At 37.2% G+C, this 11,169-nt stretch overlaps 1 long non-coding RNA gene across 1 annotated transcript; it reads left to right on the forward strand.

Annotated features, from left to right (window-relative positions):
- Positions 1–43: 43 nt before the first annotated feature.
- On the forward strand, positions 44–5,274 carry LOC131424141 (uncharacterized). Its single transcript, XR_009226692.1, has 3 exons — positions 44–307; positions 4,201–4,264; positions 4,811–5,274. It is a non-coding gene; the product is annotated as an uncharacterized LOC131424141 (long non-coding RNA).
- The last annotated feature ends 5,895 nt before the right edge of the window (positions 5,275–11,169 follow it).

Below are 11,169 nucleotides of genomic sequence, written 5' to 3' on the forward strand. Positions count from 1 at the left end.
CTCTAAGAGCCCTGACGGAGGCTGACTCTCTGGTCCGCAGTCCTGGAGGACAAACCCAAGGGTCGCCCAGAGGCGACGCAGTGCTTTGGGCTCCTTAGTCTTTGCCAGGGCTTTAGCTGTGATGAGTACTTGTTTTTCTAAAACTTTACCCTAATGGTTCTTGAACCCAGATTTTTAGGCTAGTGACGCAAGACGGCCAGCAACAGCTGGGAACCTTTGAGAAACGCAGGTTCTCAGGCTCCACAAACTTACTGAATCAGAAACTATGGGGGCGTTTTTCCAGATCCTCCAGGTGATTCAGATCCAGGTGAGGTTTGAGAAGCATTGCTTTAGATAATGCTTTCATCTCAGCTGCGTGACTGATTTTGTTGACATGTAGGGGAAAAGAAGGATAGTACTGTATATTTTTTTCCTTCGTGTGATGTCAGTGTTTTTTGTCAGAATTGATGCTTTTCTCTCTGCTTTTATTTCCTGTGCATAGCTTCTGGCTTCCCTAGATGGCTCTCTTTCCCATCAATCTGAAGACTCTTTGGGAATTTTCCTATGTCATATTGATTAGCTAGAAAAAAAGGTTGACTGATTGACAAATTGATAGTGTCTGCCTGATTACAATCATATTATAAACATCACAATAGAATATGGCAGGTGAGAGAGTAGGCATATATACATGGTGCTGTGGAAGAAGGATTTCCAAGAGAAGGGGACTGTTTGCACTGTGTCTTACAGAATGTGTTTTGTGAATGACAGGTAGATGGCTTTTTAAAGGTTCGTTTCAGTGATTTCACAACACAGCAGTTTTCAGTTGTGGCAAATTGAATTTTCCAAAGATAGCTTCTCTGATATAGATCTCTCCCACAAGCCCTTCTTACAGTGTGACATTGATACGTCTCCATCAAGAGGTAGGGAGTCTATGTTCTTGTCTTTTTTTCTTTTTCTTGTGGTGCTGGGGATTGAACGCAGGCCCTCACATCTACTAGGCAAGTACTCCACTACTGAGCTATACCCCCAGCCCTGTTTTTGCCTTTTAACTATGGGAAAACCTTTGCAATTCCTTTGGCAGAAGTGATGTTGCGTGGTTTCTATGACTAAGTCAGAAGAGGCCATGCAATTTCAACCCAGCTTTTTTTTCTTGAGTCACTGGGGAGCAAGTCTGGCTACTCTAGAGCTGCTTTGCTGGAGAGCCCCTGTGGAGAAGTGAGAGAGAGAGAGAGACAGACAGAGAATCTATAGCCCAGACGCCCAGCAATTCCATTCTCCAGATGTTTGAGTTGACTGAGCCTTCAGATGATTCTACCTTTCAGACTTGAAAATATTCCAGCTAACATGGAGGGGTGCAGAGACAAGCTATCTCTGCCAAACTCTGCCCAGATTGCAAATTTGCAAGCAAAATAAATGTAGTTCCAAGGTCCTATATTTTTGAGTGGTTTGTTACAGAGCATTAGATGACTAGAACACTGGTCTTTGATCATAATTCCATTCTTCCATAAATATCATTAACACAAACATTTTCAATTCTTTTATTAACATTCCTTAAGTGTTACAAATTTGAATTTAAGCACAGGTAACTTCTCTATACAAGTGCCAATTTCTCAGACTTCACTTCTCTGGAATCGGCTGCATTCTCCAATCTCCCACTGATTCTCGGGAGTCCATCTTCTGCTTCTTTATTTAACAGAAGTATGACTTAAACAAATCACTCCTCTGGGCTTCTGTTGCATGGTCTATCAAGTGAGAAAATATGTGTATGCCTGAAGGCAGAGGAAGACCAAAACATTGGGAGGACCCCTTTCACATCTAAGATCCTTGACTTCAGCTTAAATTCACCAGATAAAATAAGTTTGCAGAGAAGTCTGGCTACTCTATCTATTATGTAAATAAGCCTTTAAAGAAATGGAAAGAAAGAAAGAGAACATAGACAGCTACAGGGAAACTGCATAGACTTTGGTGAAACTCTTGGTCAAGTGGCACTATGAAGTTTAAGAGGGTGTGGGAAAAGACATATCTTTATGTTACATTATATATTAGGAGAAAAACCAGGAATATCTGGTTGATGGGTACTCAGTGTCAATTTTTTAGACATAAGCGCATAACCATAAAATAGATCTCCATAACGTACCTCAACATTGTAAAAGCTATAGATGCTAAACTGAAGGCCAACATCATTCTAAATGGAGAAAATTTAAAGCTTTTACTCTAAGAACTGGAACAAAGATTCCCTCTTTCACCACTTCTATTCAACATTATCCTTGAAATTCTAGCCAGAGCACTTGGACAGAAGAAAGAAATTAAAGGGATATTAATTGGAAAAGAAGAACTCAAACTATCAATATTTGCCTACAACATGATTGATTCTATATTTAGAAGAGCCCAAAATTCCACCAGAAAACTTTGAGAACTAATAAATTAATTCAGTAAAGTAGCAGAATAGAAAATTAACACCCATAAATCAAATGCATTCCTATATATCAGTGATGAATCCACTGAATGAGAAATTAGGAAAACTACCCCATTCACAATAGCCTCAAAAAAATTAAATAAACTACTTGGGAATCAATCTAAGAAAAGAGGTGAACGATCCCTACAATGAAAACTATAGAACACTAAAGAAAAAAATTGAAGAAGACTTTAGAAGATGGAAAGATCTCCCATGCTCTTGGATAGGCAGAATTAATATTGTCAAATGGCTATACTAACAAAAGCATTATACAGATTTAATTCCTATTAAAATCCCAATGACATTCTTCATAGAACTAGAAAAAGCAATCACGAAATTCATTTGTAAGAATAAGAGACCTAGAATAACCAAAGCAATCCTTAGCAAGAAGAATGAAACAGGAAGCATCACAATACCAGAACTTAAATTATACTACAGAGTTTTAATAACAAAAACAGCATGGTAGTGGCATCAAAACAGACATGTAGACCAGTGGTACAGAATAGAGGACACAGAGACAAACCCACATAAATACAGTTATCTCATACTAGACAAAAGCACCAAAAACATACATTGGAGAAAAGATAGTCTCTTCAACAAATGGTGCTAAGAAAACTGGAAATTCACATGTAGCAAAATGAAATTAAACCCCTCTCACCCTGCACAAAAATCAACTCAAAGTGGATCAAAGACTTAGGTAGTAGAACTTAGGTACTAGAACAGAGAACTAATAAGAGAAAAAGTAGGCCCAAATCTCCACTTTCTCATCTTAGAAACTGACTTCCTTAACAAGACTTCTAAAGTCCAAGAAATAAAGTCAAGAATCAATAAATGGGATGGATTTAAACTAAAAAGCTTCTTCATAGAAAAAGAAACAATCAATAATGTGAAGAGAGAGCCTATAGAATGGGAGAAAATCTTTGCCACCTGTACCTCAGATAAAGCATTAATCTTTAGAATATATAAAGAACTCAAAAAACTTAACATAAAAAACCAAATAACTCAATAAATAAATGGGCTAAAGATCTGAACAGACACTTCACAGAAGAAAGAATACAATCTATCAACAAATATATGAAAAGATGTTCAACATCTCTAGCCATTACAGAAATGCAAATGAAAATACACTGAGATTCCATCCCATTCCAGTCAGAATGGCAATTATCAAGGATACAAGCAACTATAAATATTGGTGAGGATGTGGGTAAAAGGTACACTCATACATTGCTACGGGACTGCAAATTGGTGTAACCACTATGGAAAGCAGTATGGAGATTCCTCAGAAAAATTGGAATGGAACCATTTGACACAGTTACCCCACTCCTCAGTTATACCCAAAGGACTTAAAATCAGCATATTGCAGTGATGCAACCATATCAATGTTTATAGCAGCTGAATTCACAATATCTAAACTATGGAACAAACCTAGGTACCCTTTGACAGATGCATGGATAAGGAAAATGTGGTATACATACACAATGGAATATTACTCAGCCTTAAAGAAGAATTAAATTACAGTATTTGCTGGTTAGTGGATGGAACTGGAGAATATCATGCTAAGTGAAACAAGCCAATCCCAAAGAAGCAAAGGCCAAATGTTTTCTCTGATATGTAGATACTAATTTGCAATGGGGGAGCACTATGGAAGAAGAGAGGTACTTTGGATTAGATGGAGGGGAGTGAAGGGAGAGGAGGTGGTATGGGGGTAGGAATGATAGTGGAATGAATCAGACATTATTAACCTATGTGCAAATATGATTACACAGCCAGTGTAATTCTACATTATGTATGAAGAAGAGAGAACCAGAAGAATGAGAAGATATACTGCAGGTATGTATCGTGTGTCAAAATGCATTCTACTGTCATGTATAACTAATTAGAATAAATTTTTAAAAAGAATAAAAAAATGTATTGCCATTTATTAAAATGAACATGTATAAGAGAGAATGACATAGGTTATGAAAGCAGGAGGAGGAGGTCTGATGGCGATAAATGTAGCTGCAGGGCAGAATTTGTAGGCAAGCTCTGATGATTCAAAGAGGAAGATGAACACCCTAAGATGAAATCAGGTGAGTATAATATGAAGTTACAAACGTGGCAGAAGAAGGAAAAAGCCTCTGTCTAAAGTTGATGTGGAAAAGGAGGATCTTATAAAGTTGAAGAAAGTAACAGGTCAATACAATTTCCAGATCCTTCTCAATGAAGACAGTAACAGAGTTAAGAGGGGGAAAAAGAAAGAGCGAGAGAAAGAGGGGTATAAACACAGATGCTAGGCAAGAACTTTTAAGGGACAAGTTCCTATGCTTGGGAGGGGGGCATGTTGCTACCCTAAAAAAGGGACTGCTAACATTCCTTTATTTTATTTTATTCTTTCAGGTACTAGCGATTGAACCCAGGGGCATTCTACCACTGAACTATAAATCCTACCACTGAACTATAAATCCTACCCCCAACTCTTATATATATATATATATTTTTAGTTTTTGAGACAAGGTCTCTTAAATTGTGCAGGCTGGTCTGGGAACTTGCAATTTCTCTACCTTAGCCTCCCGAGTAGCTGGGGTTATATGTGTGCTCAAATTTTTGTTTCAGGGAAGTCCCTCCAGAGAAAAACACATGACCAGTCCAAAAAAAAAAAAAATCCTCTGAGTGATTCTGAGTCATTCTTCTAGGTGACTAGAGTAAAAAATTGCTAATTATAATCTCATTATAACTCATGGAACATGCATTAGTTTCCCTGATAAAATTCCATTGCCCATGTATTTGGGGAGATACTTCTTTGGTGATTATCCCTAGTATCCTCCTTACTTGTATAAGTAATAAACTCCTCTTCACTCTTATTACTGGTTGTTCTTGTTGGCTTTATATTCACCAAGGGGCAAAACATTGTGTTCAGTTACTTGGTATATTTATTTCGAAAGCAAAGAATTGCGATTTGGGTATACTGAATCAGGACATTTTTGAAAAGCGTCCTGTAAGGGACGTGCAGAAGTTTTTAATAAGGGTTTTCCACAAAAATCTGGTTTTGGAGGCAGTTCATTTACTGGGCAGAAATTCTAAATTGAAAACCTCTTGTGATGGGTTATTTAACTAGATTCAATTGTTTATCCAAGCCTATTGGAACAGTCTGTGGCTTAACCTTTAGCAGGTATGCATGCAATCCTTTCAGTCACCTGATTCCACTCTAGAAATTCTTAGACTTAATTACTTCATCTTCTTTCACAATGTCCATTATTGACATAGCAAATAGAACAGCCAAGATATTTATGGGTAGCTATGGAAATATTAATTAATAGGAATGAAACTAACTTTTAAATCAAGTTTATAAGGCAATATGTATATCTTGTACAATAATGTGAGGTTTTCTAGAGAAAGATGAGTTTCAAATACAAGGTCAGACCTTTGTTATTGTTTTCCCATCTTCACTGGCATTATCTAGTGGGTTAACAGCTGTTTCTTATTGTTGCATTCCATCACATTGTTGGTCTCACTACTGGAGCACTAACTTTTGGGAGTGTGTTAGTTGAAGTTTAATCTGCCAGTTTTTCTGAATGAATGAAGATTTGAACTAAAGATAGGAATGTAAGAGGGCAGAACACGTATTTAAGGATGACCCAAAAGTCCTCTTAGAATATTTCCTTTTAGCCTTATAAGGAAACGTTTGTTTGGTAAATTTTTAAGTATTTTTCTGGTCAATGAGAAAACCCAATACCCATTTGTGTGGCCAAGATGCTGGAAAACTCAGGATGCCAAGGTCAAGTTTGGATCTCCCTTATAAATATGAAAGAATTTCTTTCTTCTTAAAATTTAGCCTCTCAGCAACAAAAACTGTCCTGCCATTTGCTTGTTGTAAGAATATACAATGACTATGAATTTTCCTTTTTTGAAAACTTTAAGCTGAGCAGGGTGGTGCAAACCTGTGGTCTCAGTTACTTGGGAGGCTGAGCCGGAGGATCAGGGGCTCATGAGTTGGAGCCAGCTTGATCAACATGAGAACCATCTCAAAAAAAAAAAAAAAAAAAAGGTCTATCTTTTGAAACACTGTGGCCAACATAGCATTTAACAGACTGAGTAAAATGATTTTCCTAATGATTTTCTGGATAAGACTCAAGCAAAGAGATTATTATAATGCACCAATAAATAAAAAGTGAATATGAAAAAAAAAGTTAAGCAAAAAGAAAAATGAACTTTCTATAAAGAATTTATTTCATGGGCATCTTTGATAAAAAGCTTATATTATTAAGTTCTAGGCAGGTCTTCATGTTTATTAGTCAATATAACTTACTCCAGAGAATTGTCCATAGGTCCAAATAAAAACAGGGCAAGCTCAGAATTTCTAAATGCTTGATGCTTAATGCATACACTGTCCTCACTGTGTGTGTGTGTTGAATTGCATCATATTGTTGGTCTATATACACACATTCATAAGAAAAGGTTTGAATATAGACAAAGGAAATGCTTATTAATGTTTGGATCTAGAATGTCCTTCAGAAGCTCATATGTTGAAGGTTTTGTCCTCAATGCAGCAATATTCTGAGGTGGGGCTCTTGGTAAATGATTGAATCATTAGGGTTCTAATTCAACAGATTAATCCACTGATGGATTCTTAGCTAAATATACTATCAGGAGGTGCTGGAAACTGCAGGAGATGGAATTTAGTTAAAGGGAGTGGATCCTCAGGAGCATGACCTTGGGATTATATCACGTCTGTAGCTGCTCCCTGGCCTCGCCTTCTACTGAGGCCATAAATTGAGCATCTCTGCTCCATCACCTTCTCTCTGCTATATTCTATCTCACCAAAGCCTCAAATGGATGGAGGCAAGTGAACGTTGGCTGAAACCTCTGAAACCATGAGCCAAAAATAAACCTTTCTTCCTTTTAGTTGATTTTATCAGGTATTTTGTCACAGTCATGAAAACCTAACACAATGCTAAAGAGTAGCCTTGCTCAAGAATTTCCCTCTGTAAAAATTCCATTATTTTTAATTACATCTTTCCTTTTTTCATGTGAATGTATCATAGATATGGGCACCATTGTGAGAACTTTGCCTAAGTATAGAAATGAGCCATTTCACTTTAGATTAAAGGTGGCTGAAAGAAATTTTTTCCTGTGGGTCAATACTTAGAACACAATTCAGATTCATCTGTGTATAGGTAATGGTTTTCTTGACAAAATACAGTAAGATTGATTTAAAAATGTTTGTTAAGTCCCAAACTTCCTAATTAGAGTTACAGAGATGAATTTGTATTATAATTGTTATGATTATTTAATTTTTACATGTTATACCTTATACATCTCTTGAGGTGACAATACTTGAAATCACAAGTAATAAGAGGCAGGGGTTAATGGAAGAAAATTGTGAAATTTTAAATTTATAATGTCTTGAAAACCAGTAGCACCATTCCTAAGTTTCTTCATTAAAACATGTTGTGGTGCACACCTGTAATCCCAGCAACTTGGAGGCTGAGGCAGGAGGATTGCAAGTTCAAAATCAGCTTTAGCAACTTAGCCCTAAGCAATGTAATGAGACCTTGTCTTAAATAAAAAATATAAAACTCTGGAATTGTAACTCAATGGTTAAGCACCCCTGGGTTCAATCCCCAATGGGGGAAAAAAAGCACTTTGTACAGGTGAGGGCTGTAGCTCAGTAGTAATGTACACACTGAGCATGAGTAAGGGTCTTGGTTCAATCTCAGGCATCAACAAACAAACAAAATCACTTTGTACAGGTTTCTCACTGGTGAAATTAAATGTTTTAATTAGCATTCATCCCTTATTTATTAAAAGCTAAGAGACATGATGATTATGTTTCATTATCTGGGTATTTGCTATTAAATTAGCTCAGAGCAGAAAAGGCTATATATAATATTACCAGAAGAATATCCCAAAGTGATAAAAACTATTAGATTTTTTTTTCAGTTATTTTTACTTTAGTCATGAAAATACTTTTAACTGTAAATACTGAAATTGGTCATGAAGTTGTGTTGTTAGTATTTTTTTGAAATAAGAACAGCTGTCATTCAAGGAGTTGTTAATTCAGAATCTTTAAGATTTGGATGTGACCCATGGAGCTCTGTGAAGGCTGAAATTACTCTGGACTTTTCTCTGTGGAGAAGTGAGATCCTAAGTTTCTCAGCCACCCTCTTTTTGTCTTCGACATGTTTACTTTAAGTGAGAAATTTCAGCCTGAATTCAGCTTGAATTTGACCTTTACCCTCAGTAATATGCAAGTTCATTTGTTTTAGAGGTCTACTCACACACTTGTTAGCAGGAAAAAGCATTTTTTTTTTTTTTTTGGTATGTTAGAACTAGCTGAGCTCAGAGGATAGTGCCTGTTGACTGAGACTTAGACTAACTGGCCTTAGCCTCAGAGGAGACTAAGCTGGAGGTGTGAGTGACATCCCAGGGAGTGGTGGCTATTGTGTCCAAGTGATCAAAGCACGTCAAGATACTGCAGATGTTAACTGGTGTGCATGGATATTTACATTGACAAATACAATTGTTGTTTCTGTTATAAAGTATGGAAAATAAAAAGCCAGGTATTATAAGTTTGGGGGTTAGGGGGCATAGCTTAGTGGTAGAGTGCTTATATGTACAGGGCTCTGGGTTCAGTCCCCAGCACTGCAAAAAAAGACATTATAAATTCCATATAAGTTCTTTGGCGACTCTATTTCTTACCCCATTCCTCTTTCTAGAGGTAACTTCTCTCCTAAACTTGGTATTTATTGTTGTCAGGCATATTTTTATATTTTAACACAAAGGTATGTGTCTCCAAAAAGTAATATAATAATGAGAGTGGTGTGTATGTATATACTCACTACATCAATTAGCATAACTCATGGCATATATAATCATAAAACAACTTATTTATTTATTTGGGTTGGGGGCCAAATCCAGGGCCTCAAGCATATTAGGCAACTGCTCTATACTGAGCTATAACCCTAGCCCCCTTATTTTTGTCCTTTTGCATTTATTTTTTGAGGATAGTTCTTCTCCTGCTTCTGGATAAAAACTGATTACTCTTGTCATTCCTTGGTTCAAAAGAAAAGTTCATAATCTAAGTACCAGAGCATGGTATAAACTGATTCAGTAATTAAAATGTCCAACTTTATGTTATCATCCAAACCTCTCCTGGGAAATGGTGCCATTTGGGGCCTTGGCACTGGCCTCCATTGGCAGATTGGACACTCAGCAGTGGCAGTAGCCAGATCAGCCACAATGATGAAATCCATGTTGCTGAGTCAGACATAACCATCCATTCTTGCGGCCATGATCATTCTACGTGGTTCCACCAAGCCAGCATCAGGGAGTCTAGGAAGAAGTCAACTCACATCCAAAGGACTTTCCATTTCCTCAGTGAGAGCGTCTCTGCAGTGGGCATTTGCATGGTATATGAGTTTCTTCACACTCTGTGCCCATTCCTAGAAGTCCACATACATAGGGTTCTTCTCCTTCTCTTCCTCCTCTTTACCAGCCTCCATTTTTCTTTTTCTAGGTCCCTAAGCAACTGTCCAACTAGTAGCAACTTTCATGCATCAGTTTCCATGTTCAGGTTTCTTGCTGAGGCCTCACTGAGGCTAATCCCTATTGAAGCTATAGGAGAAGGTAGTCAGGTTGATACAGTCTACAGGATTAGTCTTTTAGAATAAAAGAACAGAGGAGAAAGGACCTAGAAACAGAAGATGATCATACTACCACACAAGCTTGGTCTGCATTGAGGTCTCTATTTTGTTCCATTTTCTTTGAGTTTATCCTTATACCAATGCTATGCCATCTCAATCACTACTTCATAACATGTCTTGCTAGTTGTAGGGAATGTCTCACCATTTCTAGACTCATAATGTCAGATAGATACCATAAAAATCCCTATTGGGATTTTTACTGCCAGCCAAATAAGATTTGCCCCACCTTCCTTGTGCTAGGGATACAACCCAGGACTTGAAGCATGCTAAGTAAGCATTCTACCACTAAGCTACACCCCCCAGCTCAATTTTTAAGTTCTTGATGAAGCTTGTCTGTTAAATGAACTGATCAGACTAAATTCTACCTTGTGAGATTAAATGTCTTCCTTATATCTCAGAGATTCTTTTATTTTCTGTTGCAATGAGTTAATATGCAGCTGCATATTTTTCTAACACATTTCCTGTATAGAAAACTTGGGCTCACTTCCAAATTTACATTGTACTTGGGAATAAAAAAGCAAGTTTCCTCAGAATTCTTTAGTCTCGATAAAGGGTCTGATTATTTTAAAGTTACAGGTCTCATTTGCAAGGGGTTAGTAAAGTTTCTACTGTAAATATATATGGCTACTCTTAGGGTTTCTGGTTACTTAAAAAATGTTTCCTATCGTAAAGCAGCCTATCCACATAATCAGATAATTGGTGAAGATCTTTCCTGCAATATTAAGAATGCCCCAACATGTAAGCTGGCCTTTCCTTTCTTATTAACTGAAGCACTCATTTTAAAATTTAGATACTGTCCTAGTCTGTTTATCCTTAGAACATTTTAAGACTGGGAAATGAGAGTGTGAAAGTGCTCCAGCCAGCAAAAACACATCCTTTTATAAGCACAACGGTATTAATCCATTCAGAGTGCAGAGCCCCTCGTCACCTCTCATCAGGCCCCACCTCCCACCACTGTTGCATGAGGGTTTAAATCTCCAACACATGCTTTTGCAGGGACACATTCAAACCATGGCACTAATATTTACATTAATGTTGCTTTTCAAGCACATA

Source organism: Marmota monax, unplaced genomic scaffold (assembly GCF_021218885.2).
Source record: "Marmota monax isolate L192 unplaced genomic scaffold, Marmota_monax_Labrador192_F-V1.1 WCK01_AAM20220418_F8-fsc00252, whole genome shotgun sequence".
NCBI lineage: Eukaryota > Metazoa > Chordata > Mammalia > Rodentia > Sciuridae > Marmota > Marmota monax.